This window comes from Aedes aegypti, unplaced genomic scaffold (assembly GCF_002204515.2).
Source record: "Aedes aegypti strain LVP_AGWG unplaced genomic scaffold, AaegL5.0 Primary Assembly AGWG_AaegL5_hic_scaff_1562_PBJ_arrow, whole genome shotgun sequence".
In the NCBI taxonomy this organism is placed as follows: Eukaryota; Metazoa; Arthropoda; class Insecta; order Diptera; family Culicidae; genus Aedes; species Aedes aegypti.
This window is the reverse complement of record NW_018735011.1, coordinates 1-25615: the sequence shown is the minus strand read 5'-3', so window position 1 is coordinate 25615 and position 25615 is coordinate 1. Positions and strand designations below refer to the sequence as shown.

At 39.2% G+C, this 25615-nt stretch overlaps 1 long non-coding RNA gene across 1 annotated transcript; it reads left to right on the top strand.

The window, feature by feature from the left end:
* The first annotated feature begins 13738 nt into the window (after nt 1-13738).
* Nucleotides 13739-14539, top strand: LOC110680550. The gene is made up of 3 exons (XR_002502914.1): nt 13739-13843; nt 13963-13995; nt 14151-14539. It is a non-coding gene; the product is annotated as an uncharacterized LOC110680550 (long non-coding RNA).
* The last annotated feature ends 11076 nt before the right edge of the window (nt 14540-25615 follow it).

Below are 25615 nucleotides of genomic sequence, written 5' to 3'. Positions count from 1 at the left end.
GTCTCCTTTGATGGCAATTTGATTCACTGGCTGAAAGGCAGGTAGCCCTTAATAATTAATTTCGATAATATTTGTATTGAATAAATATATGTATTATTATGCCAATTTTCGAAATGGGAAAAAGTATAACTTTAAACATTGTTTCTAACATTTTGTGATTATGCTATAAGAGAATTAAATTTTGTGCCAAAAATAATCTAAAAATTTATCAAACTAAATCATGAAATTACTGCATAGTTTGACTTTAACTTAACAAATGTAATATTGGTCTTAACGAACACGCTCTGGTCGAAATCTGAAAAATACCGTGCTTTCCCTAGACAACTCCCAATTTTGATCCCGAATACCGGGATAAGAGAAATGACTCCAAATGCATTTTCCAGACTCGATTTTTTGGTTTAAATTAGCCATATTCAACTTGTTTTGCTCCAAAATTCAACCATCAGAAAAATATTTTTTATTAATCCACTAAGCAATAACAAACTCATACAGCCGCCATATCTTATCTTTGCTCAAAATGCACCACTAAGCAACTAGCGAATGCAACGATCAGTTCAATAAATTTCAATTTACGACATGTTGCTCTTGAATCACTTGAGAAACCACCACTAGGGCCCCAGATGATACTTTAATGATGACGGCGTTTGTTGTCCAAGTCCAACAATTGAGCGAAACACACGCAGCAAGTCAGAATAAGAGGATAGACATTTATGACGCTGCTTCCGTGCGACACAAGACGCACACCCTTGATTAGCCTTTTGGTTGCGTTTGATGAATAACGTCAATTTAATGCATGCCCTCGATCGCAGTAAAGCACCATGCCAATCAATCGAGAGTCATAATTTAGAACTTATAAAATGCATTCATAACTTCCTCTTCAAATCAAAGCGGGGCTAGCCTTAGAGCGAGATGATTGAAAATTATAGTTTATGTCCATTGAGGACTGTTTTCTTGTGATGTCAGCAGACAATAGAACCCATCATTTGAAGAGTAAGTCCATCATTGATAGACGAAGTAGTATGTACGAATCCTTCGATATCGTAAAACTTTCGTTCAATTTGACTAAATCTAAATCTGACATGAAAATAATCTTTTTTCCTTTACGAAACGGTTCGCGCTATAATTAATTCAATTATCGCACCTGCCTACCGCATCCACGGCTTAATCTTCAAAACCTGATTTAATTTCAGCAGGTGGTGTATGTCTCAACAACTCCAGCTAACTGGATGAGCACATTCACCTGGGTTGCTCAACCAGCAATTCAAAGACATTCTTTGACTGATTCAATCAACACAGGAAAAAAAAAACTAGGCATTCTTCCAATCCGGATAATCCAAACACGCTGATTCGTAGCAACAAACCGAAAATTTTCTCAACCCAACGGAGATCGACAAAACAAGAACAGTCGGATATCCACTGACTCTAATGATCCATGCACAAATCGCTTTATGGTCTGGTACAGAGCGGGACTTCGGTGAATCGAAATACAGAATGGAGCTGGGATTTATGCTGTACTGAGCATCAACCAGCCAGAATCGAGTGTAAGCCCCGGATCTATGGGAAAGCAGTGGTCCGTGATGACCGTGATCGATACGCTTCTTTAGCAGCTGCTTCCACACGCTGTTGTCTGCTAATAGGGGCCTCCTCTGCTGGTTCACTTGACGCAGAACTGGGAAGTCCACTATGGGGCCCTATGGGGAACGATTTCAAAACCACACCAGCAAATCAAGCTACATCGTCCTGCACGGCGCTCTCCAGACCGATAATACCTATCAGAAAAGAATCTCCATCAAATCTATGCTCATCAATCGTTTTCTATTGCTAAGCTGCATGTCTGAAAATAAAAAAAAAACAATTAAAGAAGTATCGTAGGGGAAAAGACCATTTTTCAACCTAGAACTGATTTTCGACCCATTCATACGATTTTGGCCTACTTTGTATGAAAATCCGAAAATTGGCACAGAATTCTTGTAGGTCGAAAATTAGTGCTTAGTTTCTAGTTCCGTAAAACGGGATATCTTTGATAATGCGAATAATTTTTATATTTAATTCGACAATCAGTTAAAAAAACGAATTCAGTGGTAAAGAGTATCAGTATTGCATTTCATGTCCGAGCTAGATTCGTTGGAAGCGAGAAAAATTAAGGCATTGATTGATTAGATTTTAGCTTAGATATAATTCTTATAAACAATCTGTTGTACGATTACTATTCGATAAAGTTTTAAAAAGCTCGGCAATCGTCCTTGACAGCCCATAGTGCTCTCAAATATCTTTGCGCCCGAAAATTTGGTTTAAGAGGTAAGGTGTCTTCAGAGAAGCTGTTCAGAATGTATAAGCTCTTTTCAAGAAAGTAGTACTTTTGTGATGAGCAGTGAGATAGATTTTCACTTCTTATGAAAGTAAAGATACGTCAATGATGTCTTTAGCAAATTGCTGAACATACGTTAGCTCTTCTTCTTCTTCTTCTTGGAATTACGTCCCCACTGGAACAGTTCTTATGAGCACTTCCACAGTTATTAACTGAGAGCTTTCTTTGCCAAATTTGCCATTTTCGCATTTATATATCGTGTGGCAGGTACGGTGATACTCTATGCCCAGGGCAGTCAAGGAAATTTCCATTACGAAAATATCCTCAACCGACTGAGAATCGACACCACCTTCAGCAAGGCTTTGCTTTGTAGCCGCGAACTCTAACCATTCGGCTAAGGAAGGCCCCTTTAGCGCCATCTATTGGAATTTGAATGACCCCATAAAACTAGTTTTATGGTTATATCTTTGTCTGGATAATTTGGAGTTTTGCAAAGTTTTTTGAATCGACTAAATATGCATTTCTTCTAAAGACATGAAAAAATTTATCTCTAACATCTTATACATCAAATACATTTTACCTACGTGAACCATAAATCTATGCACTAGTATACAGCATCGCAAATTAAAATGGAATTCGTCATTGATTCATAAGAGATGAGACTTTTCCGAAAGAATAAAAGATGACACTAATGACTTCCAAGTTACCGTAATCCGGGGTAACATTGATCATTTTTTTGAATGTTTCTTAAATGTTTCGTTTGAAAATGCTAATGTTGCAAACTTTATATTTTTAAAACAAGTACTGCTACCCATAGCTTGTGACTATATATTGCATTTTGTTTTTTGAAAGATTTAAGCATGTTTAAAAAAATGTTTTAAGTGATATTTTGATTTAGCTGATATGGGGTAACATTGATCACCTATGTAAACAACGTTCGGTAATATTGAAAATATCGTTGCTTACCTAAATCATGGCCCCCGAAGACGAATATGAAGGCCAAACGCTTACAAGTCATTTACTCTTTGAGTTATTTTAAAATTAAAAACACTTCGAACCACGGAATACGCCTAAAGGTAGGCAATTTCCTAAGAAAATTCTATATTCTTTACAGTAATTCGTTAATGTTGCCTAATTGAGCATACTTATGAAAGTTTTGACATCGGAATCGTTTTCGGCGATGCCATTTTTGGTAAGAATCGCATTTTCCTTGCTCGTATCGTTTGCAGAACTTATGTGAGACATGAATCTTCGGTAGTGTTATCCTTACCCATTGAAATCATTGTTTCGAAAAGTTGACAAATTTACGCATAATGTAAACGCAATTTTCACAAAAATCCTCACTTACATTAGCTTATGAATATAGGAAAGAGAAGCACCATTCGTGATTTGGAAATGTTCCATCAATAAACGATGATACTAACTTTTTACGAGATGAGTCATTCCGATCAATGTTACCCCACTGATCAATGATACCCCGGATTACGGTACCCGCATTTACAGCACCTTGGCGGAACAAGTTCACGATTCTTTACGTGAAATGGATACCACGAAACTCATCAACCAGGAATGGCATGGAATTCTCTTGCACAGTGAATTAATGATCAAGTTGTAGACATTTCCCGACCAAGGAATCTTGCTGTTATAAGGTTTTAACATTTTGAAGTTTACATTAGGGGTCATTTACAAATAACGTCACGCTGTGAGGGGGGGGGGAGATGGTCAAGCCAAGCGTGACAAGCCTTACAAAAATTTCGGAGGACTCATGCAAAAAACGTGACAAAGGGACATAATTTGTGTACCATCCCTTACACGACGAAACACGTGTCAAACAGTCTTCAAGGATCATCATGGCTGCACAGATTTTTTGAAAAGCATGCTTTGAAAATGTCAATGCTTCGCGTAGGATTCGCGCCTTTTCAATGCAATTGCTCCTGTGCTCACTTGATCAAAAATAATGCATCATTCATTCAAATCATTTCAAAGCAAACTGCATACTCTAGGCAGACCATAGCTAGCATAGAAAAAATCGCTGTGTAGAATAACGGTTTTCAGCTGAAGGTGGCAGGGTTCAAACATCTTGTCGATTTCCTTGACGTCCCTGGGCATAGAATATCTCCCATAGATTATCATCCTTATTATTGTTTACGGCGTATTAAATCTTATTCGTTCGAATCCATGTCCCATCTGATTTTGCTGGCGTAAACGGGAATGCAAATCGATTTTCGATCAAAAGTATACCTGGGTGAAAACTAATAATTCCTTTGAGTACCAGAAATCGTTTAAATATATGTTATATCTACGAAAAAAAAGTTTGGTTCAAAATGTAAAATTCATATGTTAACAACGTTAATGTCAAACTTGACCATCCGGGCATAATGGAATTTGTTTGTCAGGTTAAATGGACTTAGAAAGAGGAACATTTGATACGTTTTTTCAATTGAGTGTGAGAATAGAGGCGCGTATTGTATGTAAAAACAATTTTTTCCATGATATTTTCATTTGGTAGATCTTTTTCAGACATCCCAAGAACATTTTTATTGCCACATAACATAGGATAAAATATTGTGAAGTAATGCATAACAGAGTGTTGAAGATCAGGGTCCGTATAATATAGCCCTGTTCTGAACGGAGCAATAATAGTTGGGCTCCATGAAATGATCCATGCCTCCCACAGCGCTACAGTGGTGGTGTTCCTGTTCGATCATGACGCCAATGCCAGTGCCAATGATTAAATATCATGCCATTTTCGTAGGAAAAGACTAAGAAAACTGATTGTGGCTGTAATAAAAAGATGATTGCATTAACGTTTATATAGAATACATGAGCAAATTCAACTGATACTCAATAACAGGTATAGTAGTGCGTAGAGCAACAACCATAGATGAGTTGAATTCTGAATAACTCTGTACACACAACACGGGGCCCAGATAGCCGTAGCGGTAAACGCGCAGCTATGCAGCATGACCAAGCTGAGGGTCGTGAGTTCGAATCCCACCGGTCGAGGATCTTTTCGGGTTGGAAATTTTCTCGACTTCCCAGGGCATAGAGTATCTTCGTACCTGCCACACGATATACACATGCAAAAATGGTCATTGGCATAGTAAGCTCTCAGTGAATAACTGTGGAAGTGCTCATAAGAACACTAAGCTGAGAAGCAGGCTCTGTCCCAGTTGGGACGTAACGCCAGAAAGAAGAAGAACACAACATCGTGTACCATTTTGATAAATATTATCACTTGTTAACCATTGACGCGCACTTCGTGAATTCGCGATGAAAAGAAAACAGTGTGCGTTGCTAGGCCTACCAGCAAAGCTTGATATCCCTCTGCAGCTTAGTCTACCTTGTTGAATGAGTCACAAATGATTTAGAAAAATGATGCAGTATTTTCACCGAAATGATAGGATCAAATCAAAGCCTTGTTGGATTGGAAAATAAGGATCGTGCATTCTCTTAATCGTTGTTTTATGAATCAAATCAACGCAAAGCAAAGGCAAATTTGAAGACTGGTGTCAAATGTACAAATTGAAATTGATATTGCGAAAAGAAACCACGTGCTTTGGTGGGGATCGAACCCACAACTCCCTATTCGTTAGATGGGCGCTTCAGTGGGGTCGCCTATATCGATGTAATAATCTGAATTTCAAACAGTGTGATTAAGAACAAGTGCTCCGCGTAACAATTTTATTTCAAGAAGTGCTCCACGTGACAAAAAGCTGAAAACCTACGGCTTAGAGGTATACAACGCCTTACAAACTTGCCGCAATTCATTTGATATTATTCGACATATACTTATATTTTTCTTAAACGATTGATTAATATAGAATTAAATATCGAAATATAATAATCAATCGATACCTATTCACAGATGCTATTCTTTGCAAATTATTATAGACTTAAAATGGTGATTGTCGTGTTTATTTCATCTAAATCACTAGGTGTTTGTTTCTATAAACCAAGTAGTTTAATGCATAAACCTAATCCATATTCTCTATTAACATTCTCGTATCTAGCTTTAATATAAATGATGTCGAACAGTAGTTTGGTTGTAGATTTCCATGTGTTTACATACCCATTATCATAGTATACCATCAAAAATGGATTGGTATGTCTAGTTATTTGTAACCTCTGTGTGGAGTTTTGAACTAAGAGATCGACAAAATTTAGAGTTACGCTTTTTCTTGACACGTCACCATTAGAAGCATTAATTTTAAGGTGAAGATATAAACGAAGCCAAATCTTAAATTTGCCAGAGAACAAATCTGGAGAACCGAACATCCGTTTGAACTGAAAACTTGATCGATTATTCTCCACCAGCGAGTGACCAATCGATCAATCAATCAATCAGCTTAAACGAATGTTCGGATCTCCAGCTTAGCTTCGATTCACCTTCACCTTAAGGAAATTTAAAAGACATTCTTATATTGTTAATCATACTTACTCAAATGATGTCAGTGGCAAACCGAAATTATGTGTCGCACATGTTTTTCAAAATTTTACGGCATTACGAAGCTAATTTTATCATGTAACTAAATTATTTGTGTAGCACAATTTTCATGATAACTTAGTGAACCCTTGTACTCTCGTTTCAACATACTTCACATACAACTCATAATTACAAGTTGTATAACAAAGCGCAAGTATTGCTCAACGAATATTTCCAAACTGAGTTTTTGATTGTGGGCAGCTTTGTACTTTGTAATTTCTTCGGTTTTGATTGTTTGATCGAGTCCTTCCAAGTATCACATAATATCAAATTTTGTTACCTTTCTAAATTCAGTGTAGTATATTGAATAAAATGATACAACGACATAAAAAGCGGTGGTATAAAATAGAAGAAATTAATGAAAAGTATGAAGCATCCGTTTTAATATTGTTCCAAGAAGTGCAACATCGTTGCAAATTCACTCTCGGATCTCAATTTCAAATGGTTGTCCAAAAAATTGAAACTAATTGCAAAGTTACAAAGAACACGAAGATGATTATTATTTTTAACATAAACAACTATAGCTTGGCTTCAACAGTACGATTTTTTCATTTGTCTTTACCGATCATAATAGCTGATGATTCTTAATTTAACAAGCACAGTGTGAGACTGATTGAATTAAAAGCTCACAAAGAAATATTCAATTTGTGGACGATTCAAATCAGTTTATGGTAGATCAGTATAATAATCAATTGTGACACAGAACAATTTACGATTTTCCTGAAGCCATAACTGAAAGTTATGCAGAATTAATAAACAATTTTATTTTTACCATATATCATAGCTGTTATGTCTCAAACATTTCCATTTCTAGCTAAGATCTATGGTGAACTTGAAACGTCTTAACTTAATTACATAATAAGATTTTGATTTCAAAGTAACGCATAAAAATCAAGCTGTGCAAGTGCTACGATTTAGAATTATATAAACCAAAAAATATTGAATATTCCTAACTGCTTCTTTCTTTCAATTTAATTATACTGAAATTACCGTTTTGATTCATATTACGGACACTAAAAGCCTCAATGAAGAACAACTCATCAAGCAGCATGTTAAATAAATCAAACTGTATTATTTTTCAGTGTAAATAAGCTTTTGAATCTCTTAAAACTCGATGGTAGGTAAACATTCCGATTCCGCAACGTAAGTTAATTCAAAAAATAGAAATGTGTGACCTTTACATGATTCTTATTCCGGACGCACCCTCACTTTTGCCTCTTGAGGATTGTTTCGGACACATCCTATGTGGGAACTTTTAATCGGCAAATATTGAAACATTTTGTGTGGAATGTTTTCCATACATCTCGAGGTAGCGTTGCCGGAAAAGGGCGAGCTTGACGAAGCCCCTCTTGAGGACTGCTAGAGTACTATAAAAGCATCCATCAACAACGCAACGAGAGCATCGTCGGGTGCATGGAAAGGAAGACATGTAACGATTGGTTCGACGAAGAATGCAGGCAAATTTTGGAGGAAAAGGATGCAGCGCGGATTACAATGCTGCAGCAAGCAGAAATGCCAAGTCATTTTTTTTCAAATCTAGAAAATTTTGAAAATTTTGTCTGGAAAAGTCTGGATTTCTTATGTCGTGCCTTATAAAATCATTTTAAAACCTTGCAAATTCGTGAGAAATTCTATCTGGGTCTTCCAGACTTTTGTGAAATGGGGCTTCAAAAATCTGGAATATTTCAAACAAATCTGGAAGGTTGGCAACGCTGCAGCAAAGAACGAGACAAAACGTAGAGCGATATAAAAGGAAACGAAAGCAGCAAACCCGTCTATTTCAGGATAAAACGCGCCGCCTTGGAGAAGCGGAATGTAAAGAAATGGAGCGGCTCCATCGTTCACAAGAAAAACGAAAGTTCCACAAGAAGCTTGACGCATCCCGAAAAGGCTTCGTTCGGCGAGCCAAAATGAGTAGAGATGAGGATGGACGCAGCTTGACGGCCGGACGTGAGATGATTGAAAGGTGGAATCAGCACTACGACGAACACCCAAATGGCACGAAGAACACAGGCGCAGAGGGTCACGACAGCGGAGAAAGTGACTACGTCAGCATGGCGGATGAAGGAAACCAAGCTGTTCCCACATTGAGAGAAGTTAATGTTGCCATCAACCAGCTCAAGAACAACAAGGCAGCTGGTAAGAATGGTATTGGCTGAACTCATCAAAATGAAAAGGTTTGTCGCCTGTGTCTGTTTGCGTCTGATTGTCAGAATCTGAGAAACGGAACAGCTGCCGGAGGAGTGGAAACAAGGGGTCATATGCCCCATCTACAAATGGGATGTGAATACTATCGTGCGATCCTGAATGCCTCTTGCAAAATGCTATACCAGATTATCTTCCGTCGTCTATCACCAGTTATCAGTTATTTAATCAAGTTATCAAGCTGCTTTCATCAACGGCCACTCGACGACTGATCAAATCTTCACTGTACGGAAAATCCTCCAGAAATGCCGTGGATACCAAGTCTCAACGCATCACCTGTTCATCGATTTAAAAGCGGACCGCAAAGAGCTATGGAAAATCATGGAAGAGTAAAGCTTTACCGGGAAGCTCACAAGACTAATAAGAGCAACGATGAACGGTGAGCAGAATAGCATGAAGATGTCGGCTGGACATTCCAGTTCATTCGTATGCCGCCGGGGACTTTGATACTTAGGGTGATGGACTTTCGTTCCTGCTGTTCAATATCGCGCTAGAAGGTGTCATGCGGAGTGCCGGGTTTAATAATCGAGGTACGATTTTCACAACATCTTGTCAATTCGTTTGCTTCGCGGATGATATGGATAATGTCGACAGAACATTTGGAACGGTGGCAGACCTGTACACCCGCCTGAAACGTGAAGCGACAAAAGTCGGCTTGGTGGTGAATGCGCCAAAAACAAAGTACATGCTGATAGGCGGAACCGAGCGCGACAGAGTCCGCCTATGAAGCAGTGTTACGATAGACAAGGATACGTTCGAGGAGGTTGATATAAGCCGCTAACAAGGATCCGAGGTAGTTCGTCTACCTCGGATCCTTGTTAGCAGCTTATATCAACGTTAGTCGTGACGGAGACGCATCATCAGTGGAACTCGCGCATACTATGGGCTCCAGAAGAAGCAGCGATCGAGAAAGATTCACCCCCGCATCAAATGCACCATGTACAAAACGCTCGCTAGGCTCTACGGCAAATTCTGTATCCAGAAGGTGGCGAAAGCCGGAAGGGTGCGCTGGGCAGGGCATGTTGCAATTCTACCGGACAGCACTTCTGCGAAGATGGTATTCGCGTCGAATCCGGTTGGTACAAGAAGGCGTGGAGCACAGCGAGCGAGGTGGCTTGATCAGGTGCAATAAGATCTGGAGAGCTTGGGCCAAAATCGAAGTTGAGGGACACAGCCATGGATCGAGTAAATTGGCGTAACATCGTTAACGAGATTTCATCAAACTAATTGGTGTAATACCAAGTGAATTAAAAATAAATTAATAATAACAAAGTCGAGTGTCCGGAATTTGAATCAAAACGGTACATTGATTGAGATTGTCGCGTTGAACAGAGTTAGACTCGATTTAAAAGATCGATTTAGGATAGAAAGATCCAGCAAAGGAAGACGCACCACACAATCGTAAGCTAAAGTTCTCAAAGTATTCTTTGAAACAAAGGGATGTGAAAAATGTTAAATGTGAGCGCTCATGTCCACCACTCATGTCATACATATTGTTGTGCAATAAAATTCATTTCAATAATAGTTATAATAATATGTAATGCCTTTAAGTGCTTGAGCCTAAAATAATAATGTCTAAACCTTATGCGATATGTGATAATCATTGACAACATTTGAACATGCTTAACGATATTAGAATGCCTCTTTAAACTATTTAAAATTAGTGCTTCTGATATTTATATTTCTTCTTATAATCACGGTAAATGATAAACCGTTAGCAATAGAAAACGAAGCTCAGATTTGGTGGAGATTTATTTTCTGATAATGACGGTCTGAGGAGAACAGTGCCCTGTCGATTTGATTGCTCCATTCTAGCTAGCAGCGCAGAGTAGCATGTCGGGTTCAATTTTATCGTTCTGTCCGGTAGCATAAATTGTTTTTTTTTCTGGATAGACATGAAAATGCAATTCATGTGTTTAGCTTATGCGGATGATGCGTAGATACATTGTGGGAAGCTGATTTGAAAATTAATTAACTCGGACGCATTGCACTGGTAGGTTTCGATTTCAAAACCATGGGTAATCCATTTCTGTTCATCAAATTGATCGTAAATCACGCAATAGTTATTCATGATGCCAGATGTGCATATCACACAAATTGCATTAACGAATTTGCAATCAATTCGTTCTTCTTTCACAATTCAATGGATTTATGAATTAAGCTTCTTCTTGTTATCATTTTATTTTCTCGTCTAGAAAGAATTTTTTTCGTAAATTACATCTGGGAAAGAGCCTGCTTTCCAGCTTCAATGTTCAAAGAGCACTTCCACAGTTATTAACTGAGAGCTTTCTTTGCCAAAATTGCCATTTTTGCATTCGTATATCGTGTGGCAGGTACGATGATACTCTATGCCCAGGGAAGTCTAGGAAATTTACAATACGAAAAGATCAAGGATCGACCGGGAATCGAACCCAGACACCTTCAGCATGGTTTTGCTTTGTAGCCGTGGACTCTAACCACTCGGCTTTTTTCGTAATTGAAATTTGCTTGATTTCCCTGGGCATAGAGTATCATTGTACCTGCCACATGATATACGAATGCGAGAATGGCAATTTCGGCAAAGAAAGCTCTCAGTTAATACCTGTGGAAGTGCTCATAAGAACACTAAGCTGAGTAGCAGGCTCTGTCCCCCAGTGAGGACGTAAGGCCAAAAAGAAGAATACTTGTGTAACGACTTGATGGTAGTTGTTAACTATAACTACAGTCCATATAGTTCCATCGGAACAGTTGATAAGGAAAAGTCTCGTTTATTATTTTTTAAACGATTCTCTACTGCTAAAAGAAAAGATTATTTTAATGTTAAAAAAATAATTGATTTTTTTTTAATTATTTAAGAGCAGATGATATGTACGTGCAGTTGAAGTTTTGTTTTCAGGGAAAAGGGGGAAAATTAGACATGAACATAAATTCTCGATAAAATTGCCATTAAAGCTAATACAGTTATTACATAAATTTTCACACCGAAAACTAACTGAGCTTGAACTTGATTAGCCGCCCCTGGTTGCTACTACAGTATCGTGAGATCAGCTGCACTTACACAAGGAACCAATCAGATGACTGCTTGGGGATAACTGACACCATCAGTGTATACGAAACCCACCATAAGTATGGAATCGTTGCAATACTGAGTATTGCAGCACTTTTAAGTTTAGCATCACCCAAAATCCAGTGCTAAAAATTTTTTCAACAAAAATAAAAAATCGCGGGGGTTTAAAGACGTATTTTTTAAGATGACCTCAAAAATACATCGATCTAGCACTTCAGAATCTCGAGATAATGTTCATTTTAGGTGATGCTAAACTTTTCAAGGTGCTGCAAATTTCAGTATGAGTGTTGCAATACGCGATTCCATACTTATGGTGGGTAGTGTAAGTGCTGATGAGCTTCTATTTTTAGGCGATAATTGCGCCTACCACGTCAGAATGCTGACCAATGAGGGGAAGGGGGAGGACTTGATAATGCATCAATGTGGCTCTCACAGTAGACCGTATATACCACTGCGTCCACGCCATTTAATGCGGGAAGGTGTAGGGTTGGTAATTTTTTTATGGCAGAGAGGCTTGCTCTTTGGTTAGCAGACTGCCTATGTATCAGGCGTAAGGAAAGGCGTGCTATAATGATGGAAGAATGGAAGCGTAAGGAAACGTTTTTTTGTCCATCTCGGGTTCTAGCAAATGCTATGAACTGTGATATATTGATCAACTGTGATATATTGAGAGTGAAAGACAGAAGTATACAACTACAAAGTACGAGGAAAGGGACGGGCCTGGGATTGAACAGTAGAAGCATTAACCTAAGAATGCCAATGTCGCTGCTGTTCGTGTTACCAACATCTAGTTTGCCACGCACTGACAGCGTGAGTACCGAGCCTCAAAGTGTCAGATTAATTTTAAGAACCAAAACAACATCATGGTATAGAACAAACAATGAGAAACCATAATTTAAGGTAATACAAATTAAAATCAGTTTTGTGACAACTACGCCATTAGCGTTCTACTACTACAGCGGGGATTCGCTGGTTGGAACACGACTACCTTCCAGCTAGCGAATCCGACTCGTTAGTTGGAACGACTGACAGCCGGTGAAAATGCTCCAGACTCCCGCATTTGGAGAGCAAATCGTCACAAAACGCACATATACATGCTCATATGTTCTATATAAGGAGACTTCAATGCAAAGGTGCTCAGATGTCAAAGTCAGTTTGACATCTACTCTTGACATCCGAGTGCTTTTTAGTTGGAACATTTTCCAACCAGCGAACATGCAACCATAGAGTCATTCCATGTAGCGGACCCCCAACGAGCAAATCCCCACTGTAATAATTCTATTGATTGAACACATGATCTTCTGGTTATTAAGCAGAAGCGGTAGCCATTGGGCCACCAACCCCGTCTAAACATAAATTTACACACCGAAAACTAATTCAATAAAATTGTCAATACACTTGATAACTATTGAGTGACCTTTTTCTTTTTCAATTTATCTTATAAAGCTTGCGTATAAGTGCACATCATGACGTGAATTTAATCAAATGAAACAAAATGAAAACACTTTTTCTTATGATCCTCGAACAGTCCCTCAAAGCACCTAAAGTTTTATAAGGCATAAAAAAAAGAACAACAGAAATACTAAACATGACACCGTTTGGCATATGGACTTTTGACAAACACATCTTTCACATGTTCTTAAATTTTCAATTCGCATCTAATACCAAATACTTTTTGTCTCTTACAGAAACTGAAGGTCAATCTGCACGCTCGGTCAACGTACCATGGGGTCCTCTATACTGCGTCCTACAACAAGATGAACAGACTCTCACATCCTATTGCAGCGAAGAACTCTCGGTAAGACTTTCGCAACACTTTTCCCTAATCTTCTTACTAACCTTATACACCGATTTCGATTTCCTCACCCAACTGCTGCTACTCTTAATTATAACTGCTATTATAATTAATGGATAAAGATATTCCCACTAACACCGAAAAAAGACGCGAAGGTAATTTCACTTACTACTGACCCACAATCATTCCTTCAATAAAAAGCGCGCAAAGCTTTTCTGCGTCCAAACCACCGTCTGCTGCAAAACATACATTATAAATTGCTTTTACTTTCGTTTCCCACCCACCCACTATATATTGTGGCTTCGAACAGCTGACGGACGTTCTGTTTGCCGAGTTGCCTCGAGTGCGACTCGATCAACCACCAAAGCTCCAAAACATGAAGACGATCTGGGAGACGGCCCACCCAACGCTGCAGGAGGAACCGGAGGAAGATGGGGCTGAGCATCACATCCAACACAACACGTCACTGCGGAGTGCTTTAGGTGAGTGCGAAGAAGCTTTTGCTTTATGCTTTTATTTTTCCTCGCTGGGGGGGAAAAGCTTCAAATTGGTTCAACTCCGACAAGCGCGGAATGATGTTCAGCGTTGCTTGGATGTTGGGCTACTCGCTGCTAGGTGGCGCATTGATTGCGCACGCGGCATATTGTTAGTTTGTCGGATTCATTTGTGCTTACACCCAAGTTCGTTTTACGGAATCCTACACGCAAAAAAAATTGTGCGATAAAAACTACCATTTTAGGGGGTTAACTTAAGCGTTCGCACCGGCAATTTTCAGCAGACCAGAAATGCGCTTGATTTAACCATGTCTGTACCAGTAATGCGGTGGGGTGTACCGTAAACATAGTAAATTAGTCTGAATTTCCATGGTAGTTTCAAGAATGAGCGTAGTCAGCTAAAATAGTTATTTTTACCACAGAATTTTTTCCCGTGTAAGCTTTAGTAATCTAAACTAATATGCCTACTTCTACGTAAACTGACGGCCAAATATATATTTTTCCATTTCATGTCATATTCATGAGTTTTATGATACAAATATGACGTTTTGTTTTCAAAAATAAGTTTTCGGGAGTAACTTCCAAATAGCGAAACTTAGCGAAATAAAAAGTTTTTTTTTTTCAATGATGCATATATGTCATTTATGCGATTAACGTTGCGGAACCCATTATAAAAATTTTAGAATTTATATAATAATAATGATATAATTTATTTTGCGATATTCATTTATTCCCTGAAATAATCTTTAGCTGTTACTAATGGAAAATTGTTAAAAATATTGGTAAAACAAAATCAAAAAACCCTACATGAACAAATTGCATTCGTTTTCAAAGACTATTTAAAGTTATTTATATGGGCTAAGAAAATTTTGTTACACTAATTCAAATTTTGAGAAATTACTTGTTATTGATTAGTACAGTGGGATTCCATTTTTGGCAACAAAGTTGAGATATTCAATTACCAAAAACAGAACCGTGTTGGAATCGGAATCCTTTTTTATTTCTAGAATATCATTAGGATGATGTTACATTATCCTTATGAAACCAAATGATGGTCAGACTTGGGAACAATTCACTTCGAAGCATTTTTCCGTAGGGTAGGACTGTGCTATTGATCTAAAGACCCATCATGTTAATTGTGACAGACGTTCCACATACTTTTTTATTGCTTACATGCTTTCAATGATTTTTTACAAGCTTATTTTTTCTATCTTTATTAAAAAGATTTTTAGCCCTGGGCTAGTTCAACCAACGGTTTTACTTCCCATCGAAAGGAAGTCGTCACTATCGGCTTTACCCCTCGACGTGAGAAGCGTGAGCTCTAACCCCTACAACATTTAATGTATACTTTACTGTGGGTTATTTTGAATTGATGAGTTGTTCATCTGAACCAGTATATTATCATTATTAATAATTTATCATTTAACTGAACTTTATAGTTCAATCAGATACAAATTGGTCACATTTTAAAATTATGGCTGTCTTTTCAATATCATTCCTTATATTTCATCTTTTCGAAAAAAATAAAAAAAAACGCCCAAATGGGGAAAACATGGCTCGTTGACAAAATAGCAGTTAGTATCTCTCACAAATTCTGATATAAAGGAGGTCCTAATCATTTGATCGTGTAACTCTCTTTATGAATGATTATCGTTTAAATTAACACACACTTTCAAATTGTTCACTTACAGACTGGATAGAATAAAGTACGCATTAATATTTTTTTCTAATCTAATCTAATCTAATCTAATCTAAGCGCTTGCACAGCCAATATTGAAAAGCATCCTGGAAATACCGAAATTTCTTCCAGTATTTTCTTGTCATAATTAATGTTTGCAGCATATCAATAATTTGATCTTCTTCTTCTTTCTGGCGTTACGTCCCAACTGGGACAAAGCCTGCTTCTCAGATTAGTGTTCTTATGAGCACTCCCACAGTTATTAACTGAGAGCTTTCTTTGCCGATTGACCATTTTTGCATGTGTATATCGTGTGGCAGGTACGAAGATACTCTATGCCCTGGGAGTCGAGAAAATTTCCTTTACGAAAAGATCCTCGACCAGTGGGATTCGAACCCACGACCCTTAGCATGGTCATGCTGAATAGCTGCGCGTTTACCGCTACGGCTATCTGGGCCCCAACAATCAATGATTTGATACAAACATCAAAATGGTCAGGCCCACTGTGCAGACTTAGGGTTTGGAGGTATTTCAAAAATTCACGTCGATCAGGTTATTCACGAATGAATAAGGCTGATACAAATATTAAATTTCTTTTATGTCCGAGACCACTTGCAAGGTACGAGGGGGGGGGATAAAAATAAATAAGGAACAAAAAAATTAAAATGAAAAAAAGTTATTTTTTCGAAATTTTTATTTTTAATGATAGTTGTTAAACTTTTTTTAATCGTCCTCTGGATCATTATTTTACTTGTTTTTTACTTTAAAAATTGAAAAAAACCTATATGATGTCAAAAAATGATGAATCTTTTTTTTCTCCCCTTCAAAATTTTCGGATTTTCGAAGGGGGGGGGACATAAAAGAAAATTAATATTTGTATCAGCCTAACATGATCAACAAAAAAGTTTGAAGTATTGTGAAAGAAGAAACGGGGACAACCGTACCAACCGTTCCATTTAGGATAATAAACAAAATCGTTAGGAGAGGCGTTGCTACGAAAGTTAATGCGCACTCCATTGTTGTTTGTGGGCATTTCCCTGGGATGGGATAAAGGCTTTTCTGCCGTAAGTCCTGGCTACAGAGCCTAGGCTTAATCGCCCTTACTCGCTCTCTGAAAAAAAAAGGAAATCTGACCTCCCTCGCGTTTTGTAACCACAGGGATATAAAATAGATTCAACCTTTTGTTACAATATTGAAATTTGTATCAACTATTTCCAGGATGCTTTTCAATATTGGCTGTACAAGCGCTTAGATTAGATTAGATTAGAAAATTGAAAATTGTATCAACTACTTTGTATGTTGCTAAAAATCGAAATGTATGTGATTGCTAATGACTGACCAACATTTGATCCAAGATAAATACTTTTTCAATGAAAATAACAAAAAAAAATCTGCTACAGCATTACGTATCATGCTATGTGATTTGTAAAGCCGTGACTATCACTACCAGATAGCCATTCCGTCTACCAGGAACTGATTTTCATCTCCCATTAAGTCAAAGATGACCTTTCTGCCATAAAATATAGACTGGAAGAGTAACTCTTGCATGGTTCTCGAAAAGCTCAACCACTTGCATTCACCGCATCAAACACAAAAATCTGATCACCAATGGACCAATGCACGAGTTCACTATATGACGTTTAAGCGGTGCCGTGGTAATTATGTGGCCAAATAACGAAAGAATGTGACATCGCACAAACGTCAAATAACTGAATTCGTGCATTGGTCCCTGACATTCAAGCTATCACAAACAATGCAAACCCAAATTGAAACGAACTCACCGGATCCAAACTTCAACAGAAACGTTCCGTCGTCTCAGAATCGTTCAAAAGAGATGAGCCTCTTGTAAGGACTGTTCATTTTATAAAGTGGACACTTTGTTTATGCTATATCGTTTTTATTTATTGATAAAATCGTAATCGGTTTTCTGTGCATCGTTTAACTATTATTCTACACTGCTATGAAAATATAAGATCTTAGAAAATGTATTCGGTTGAAGAGCTAAATAGTTTTTCCAAAAAGTCCTAAGAAAAGCTGTTCGTTAAAGTTTAACATTATTTTTCGCAAAACAAAAATCCAAATTTTTATGAACAAATTGTATGTTTGTATCCTTTAGTATTCTACTATAAGTATAGCTTAAAAAAATCAATTATATTCCACCATTCTCTGACATTAGGTAACATTAGTGATTTACCCAGTTATGGCCAAATTTGCTGATGCACCATCCTTTCTCTCCCAGCAAAAGAGAAAAGTAAAAAGCGTGTTCAAAACTAGTTTGGATTACTAAAAAAACTATATTTGGATAAACGAGAGCAAATTGTGAGATTAAACCACAGTCTTAAGTATAAATTTTACTGTTTATGGTAGTTTTACCAAAAAGTCTCATACTTTTAAAATCATGTGCGCATATTTATCGATCCACAGCAAATTGTAAACGGTTTTCTCCGAATATTTCAATTGGTATTCTAAGAATAACATATTATGAGAATAATATGGGGAAAATTAAATCGATTTTATTACAGCAGTGTTGCCAATTTTGTTAATTGTCAATGTACTTTAAAAGGTCTTCTTAGAATAAAGCAATTGTGTTTCTATTGTGCTTTATATGTGACGTGGGGACTAAATAAGTAACTCTATGAAGGCGTAAGTTATTTCTCATATCAATACTATATCAGCTTTTCCGTCAGGACGTACTTTTAACCAAAAAATTCTTTTTTTTTTTGCTGGCGCTACGTCCTTCAAGACATGACCTGCGCCACAATGTTACGCCAACTAACTCGGTCCATGGCTGCTAACCTCCAATTCCTCGATCGCCCCACACTTCCAAGATCCTGCTCCACTTGGTCAAACCACCTAGCTCGTTGCGCTCCCCTTCGTCTTGTACCGGCCGGATTTGAGTTGAACACCAGTTTTGCGGGATTGTTGTCCGGCATTCTCACAACGTGTCCCGCCCATCGTACCCTTCCAGCTTTGGCGACTTTCGTGATACTGGGTTCACCGTAGAGTTGCGCAAGCTCGTGGTTCATTCTTCTCCTCCATACGCCGTTCTCACATACTCCGCCGAAGATCGTCCTAAGCACACGTCGTTCAAAAACTCCTAGCGCTTGCAGGTCCTCTTCAAGCATTGTCCACGTCTCATGCCCGTAGAGGACTACCGGTCTTATTAGCGTCTTGTACATGGTACACTTAGTACGGAAGTGAAGTTTACCAGACCGCAAGGTCTTGTGGAGTCCATAGTAAGCACGACTTCCGGCGATGATACGTCTTCGAATTTCTCTGCTGCAGTTGTTATCCGACGTTATCAATGATCCGAGGTAGACGAATTCGTCCACCACCTCGAACTCATCCCCGTCGATCGTCACGCGTCTGCCTATGCGAGCACTATCGCGCTCGGTTCCTCCAGCCAGCAGATATTTCGTCTTCGACGTATTTACCTTCAATCCAACCCGATCTGCTTCACGTTTCAGCCTGGTATACTGTTCAGCAACCACCTGGAACGTTCTTCCGACAATGTCCACGTCGTCAGCGAAACAAATGAACTGGCTGGATTTATTGAAGATCGTGCCCCGCATGTTGAAGCCCGCCCGTTTCATAACACCTTCTAGCGCAATATTGAACAGGAGGCAGGAAAGACCATCGCCTTGTCGAAGTCCTTTGCGTGTTTCAAACGGGTCCGATAAAGCACCCGATATCTTCACACAGCACTGTACACTATCCATCGTAGCTTTGATCAGTCTAGTCAGTTTCCCGGGAAAACCGTTCTCGTCCATAATCTTCCATAGCTCTTCGCGGTCGATGGTATCATAGGCCGCTTTGAAATCGATGAATAGGTGATGCGTAGGGACTTGATATTCGCGACACTTTTGAAGGATCTGCCGCAACATGAAGATTTGGTCTGTCGTCGATCGCCCGTCCACAAATCCGGCTTGATAACTTCCAACAAATCTGCTTGCCAGTGGCGATAGACGGCGGAAGATGATCTGGGAAAGCACTTTATAGGCTGCATTAAGAATGGTGATCGCTCGATAGTTCTCACATTCTAACTTGTCACCCTTTTTGTATATTGGGTATATTATTCCCTCCTTCCACTCCTCCGGTAGCTGTTCTGTATCCCAGATCCTGGCTATCAATCGGTGCAGACAAGTGGCCAACCTGTCCGGGCCCATTTTAATAAGTTCCGCTCCAATACCATCCTTTCCAGCTGCTTTGTTGATCTTGAGCTGTTTGATAGCATCCTTAACTTCACCTATTGTGGGAGTTGGCACGTCTCCCTCATCCGCCGTACTGATGAAGCCATTCCTCCTGCTGTCTTGATCTTCCTCCTCTGCGCCGTTTAGGTGTTCATCGTAGTGCTGCTTCCACCTTTCAATCACCTCACGTTCGTCCGTCAAGATACCACCATCCTTATCCCGGCACATTTCGGCTCGCGGCACAAAGCCTTTGCGGGATGCATTTAGTTTCTTGTAGAACTTACGTGTTTCTTGAGAACGATACAACTGCTCCATCTCTTCGCACTCCAACTCTTCCAGGCGGCGCTTTTTATCCCGGAATAGATGGGTTTGCTGTCTTCGCTTCTGTTTGTATCGTTCCACGTTTTGACGGGTGCCTTGCTGCAGCATCATCGCCCGCGCTGCATTCTTCTCGTCCAAAACCGTCTGACACTCCTCGTCGAACCAACCGTTCCGTCGATTTGCTTCCACGAACCCAATGGCACCTTCCGCTGCGTTGTTTATGGCTGCTTTGAGACTACTCCAGCAGTCCTCAAGAGGGGCTTCGGTGAGCTCTCCCTCTTCCGGCAACGCTGCCTCAAGGCTTTGCGCGTATTCAGTTGCGACTTCGGGTTGCTTGAGTCGCTCCAGATTGTACCGGGGCGGGCGTCGGTACCGAATGTTGTTCACAACGGAAAGTCGTTGGCGCACTTTAACCGTCACAAGGTAGTGGTCCGAATCGATGTTTGCGCCGCGATAGGTTCTGACGTCGATAATGTCCGAGAAGTGCCTTCCATCAATCAAAACGTGGTCGATTTGCGATTCAGTCAGTTGGGGTGATCTCCAGGTGTACCGATACGGGAGGCTGTGCTGGAAGTAGGTACTACGTATGGCCATGTTTTTGGAGGCGGCGAAATCAATCAGTCTAAGGCCGTTTTCGTTCGTAAGCTGGTGAGCGCTGAACTTCCCTATAATCGGTCTAAATTCCTCCTCCTGGCCAACCTGAGCGTTGAGATCTCCGATAACGATTTTGACATCATGGCTTGGGCAGCCGTCGTATTCACGTTCCAGCTGCGCGTAGAAAGCGTCCTTATCGTCATCGTCACTTGCTAGGTGAGGGCTGTGCACGTTGATTATGCTGATATTGAAGAAACGGCCTTTGATCCTCAACTTGCACATTCTGTTGTCGATTGGCCACCACCCAATCACGCGCCTCTGCATTTCGCCCATCACGATAAAAGCTGTGCCCAGCTCATGTCTATTGCCGCAGCTCTGGTAGATGGTATAACCATCCCTATACGTATGTACCGTCGACCCTTTCCAGCAAACCTCCTGCAGCGCTACGATGTCGAACTTGCGGACCCTCAATAATTCGGAAAGAATGCGGGTACTTCCCAAGAAATTGAGAGACTTACAGTTCCATGATCCGAGTTTCCAATCGTTAGTCCGTTTTCGATGCCTGGGTCTATGCCGATTGTTCCGGTCCGAATTTACATTGTATGCTTCCTGTACTGATGATTTTTACGGCTGGCTTGTAAGGCCTGCACCAACCCCCTGTCTCGCCGGAGGATCATCGTGCACAGCACTGTTTAGAGTCCCACGCTGGCACTAGGACGATGATCAGCCGCTCCTAACATGGAGAACAGACGCTGTTTTGAGCCGCCCCTAACATGGAGAACAGACGCTCTGATAAGCTACACCCTCAGAAGAGAGGAGCCCCCCTTCCCTGTCAGCATACGACCAAGGTTCCACCAGGGTTGGTTACCCGATCTTCCCTACGGTTACTCGTATCCCAGGCGGCACCACGGGGAGGTAGGGATAGGAGTTACTGGACAAGAGGCTAAGGACCACAAATGGGGTCTATTTTATACCTGCAGGTACGCGAAGTACCAATGGTACGCATTGTCCAGTCATTTACCACCCAAAAAATTCTACTCATATCAATTTTCTTCAAATTTAAAACATCTTCTTCTTTTTGGCGTTACGTCCCGACTGGGACAAAGCCTGCTTCTCAGGTTAGTGTTCTTATGAGCACTTCCACAGTTATTAACTGAGAGCTTTCTTTGCCGAATGACCATTTTTTGCATGCGTATATCGTGTGGCAGGTACGAAGATACTCTATGCCCTGGGAATCGAGAAAATTTCCTTTCGAAAAGATTCTCGACCAGCGGGATTCGAACCCACGACCCTCAGCATGGTCATGCTGAATAGCTGCGCGTTTACCGCTACGGCTATCTGGGCCCCATAAATTTAAAACATGTTTCTCTAAAAAATTTAGGGGAAAAATAATTTTATTATATCAGTAAAATTGTTGCTCGAAAAGTACTTGATTTTTTTCCTTCAGGCTTCTGATTGATGATGCTTTCAAATAACAAGCCTTTTTTTGAAAATAAAAAAAAAAAATAAATTGTAGAATTTTCAACCCAATTTCTAACAATCATTTATTTTGATAACATTCAAAAATCGACCGTTCTAATCGCTGTTCCATATTCATGTGAAATTTAATTATTTTGGAAAATGTTTATTATCACAACACTGTACAATACTAGTCGAACGATGTGCAGAAAACCAATTGAATTTCATTGATAAATTAAAAAGATACAGTATGCATAAGGTGTCCACTTTATAAAATGAACAGTTCTTAATGCTAGTTCATAGTGGAGGCGTTGACTGCATAATCGATGGCTGGAATGTCACATCTCGCGTTGAACAAATTTGAATCAACACGAACGTCTTCAGAAAATCCAAATAAGTGCACATCCACACCTACTGTTTTTCACGAATAAAATTTTAAAATTTTCATAAAACTCATGCTCCGCCATAAAATATTTGCTTCCGTTTTTAGCCGCCGCACACTTAGATCCCAAAGTACGCATTAATCATTTTTCCGTAGGGGAACTGTGGGTAAACAGGGGGGTAAAATGAACAGGTTTGTGTTTAACGGTAATTATCCTATAAATCTATGCAAAACGTAGCACCATCCTTAATCCTTGGACTAAGAAACTATTTCGAAAACTCCAGCGCGATCTCGAACTGTCAAAAGTTGGAAAAGTAAACAAAAACAAAGTATGCCTATCCAATTTCTCTGATAATGTAATTTACACTCGTGAAATATAAGGTTTTTATGACTGAAATCATCAAAAATCCACTGAACAGCGTACACGGAAAAAATCCGTTTCCGGATTCATGAACAAAAAGTCATGATTTCATAAAATTTTATGTTTCATGATATCATGACTAAAAGTCATGAAATCGTAACTATTATGCAAGAATTCGTATGCTCAGGACGTTATACAAATCTAACTGTCAATTTCTTCAACTTAATAAACGTGTCTCGTGGCGATCGGTGATCTTTTCCAGTGAAATTATAAAAAAAGTTTTGTTTTGAAAAAGTTTAAATCCTTCGGAACCTTGTTATCATACCGATGACATTTTTGGTGAAATTCATGTGAGTTCCCACATTGTTTCACGACACAATCAATGTACTTACTTAATCCTGACTTTGCAGAACCGGGCAATGTTTGACTTTTAGCGAAGATTTTGCTTGACAAGCTCGTCTGCGATTTTGACTGTTCGGAAATGATGCATTCCCCACGTCCTATGAAAGAGCAGGTCACAAAAGGCCTTCGGCAGTCGGATGATCCAGTTCCACTTTCCACATCCGCAGAGTTGTTTAGGAGTGTTCCATGACTCATGCAATCCACAAGCCCAGGGACCATTTACCAGTTCAATTGATGCTCGTAACAACATTTTGCGTACAAACCTAATCACCGAATGTTCGCGTTCCTGCTAAAGATGTCACACTCGTTAGGTTGACATTTGTGGAATGTTTTCACGGTTTCTAACGAAACGGCACAAAAGCAGTAACAATTTTAATCTTTATTTTATTTGTTTACCAATGGCAATTATAAACTGACGTATAATGTTTCGTTTTCATGATTCAGGGATCCTGCTTCATGATTTCATGACTCAACTTGCCACTTTTCAGCACCAAAACTGGAAACATAAATGACAGACTGAATACATGAAAAGTGCTTATGTTTTCATGACCTGTATTCATGTTATCAGATCTTGCTTCATGATTCCATGACCTATATTGCCACTTTTCGTATCAAAAATAGGAATCATAAATGACAGATGACTAAATCCATGAATAGTGCTCATGTTTCCATGAATTTTATTCATGGTTCCAGCATACATGCTTTATGATTTGAGAATTTAATTTCCATTTTTCTTCGCTAAAGATTTGAAAACGTAACGTACAGCCGGCGTTACGGTAAAATGTTCCATGATTTCATGACTTTTGGTCATTGTGTATTTTCATAACATAAAAACACACTTTCCTCCCGAAATCATGACTCTTTCTCCTGTTTTAGAGTGTCGCATTTTTACCCGTGATAGCACATCATATCTTTGGCGTATTTATGATAAGTAGACGGAAATAGAAAGTATATTTTTCTTCTAAATTCGTAGAACCAAATGATTAGAAGTGTTGATTCTTTGAGGGTTAAATTAACCACTCATGATTGGGGTAATATGAATACCGGGACAGGGCGAATACTACCGGATTTTATTTCAGATGCCGGGAGTTTTCCGGAGAAAATACAATACAGACATGGACAGCCGTCCAAATGGTCGCGGCTAAACGTTCTATCGATGCCGGAATGTCTGTGAGATATGAATTGATCATGTTACAGCGCAGAGAATCATACCGCAACCCGTTCAATTTGAATGGTGTTCATTTTACCCCCAGTATATGTTCCATATTACCCCCATCACATGTTCATTTTACCCCAAGAATATGTTAATATTACCCCCGTTACATGTTCATTTTACCCACATGTTTGGAACATTGACTCTGTGGAAGGAAGTTTTAAAAATTATAATAATGTTGATGAAATTCTATTTCCATCACAATATTTCAATTTGTTACACTGCATAGACATCCTTCTTCAATTCTGAGCAATTAAAGAATAATCTGACAGCTTCATAAGCAAGAAAACATGAAAATTGCTTAGGGTGTTCATTTTACCCCCAGTCCCTACAAAATGGTCAAGTTTGGAGGCTTGGATCTCGGCTTGAACTATTTCCACCACGCAGCTTGAAAAGTAAATTTAAATAACATGCAAACTGAAATCCTAAAGCATTCTGCATAAAGCAAACCTTCTTCGAGATTATTCAATATTTGCATATAATAAATTTCTATTCATTTTTGAAGTAAGAAATGAGCTCTTGACATATGAGCAATCATCAGACCAGCACTAAGCCCGTCTGCAAAATTTTCAATTTGAAACTCTTTTAATGTCTTTTTTTCTTGCGCAATGATCATCAAATGTGATAGATAAAGAGTCAATTGTGGTGCCATTTCAATTCAAATTGATTGGGTTTTGATGCG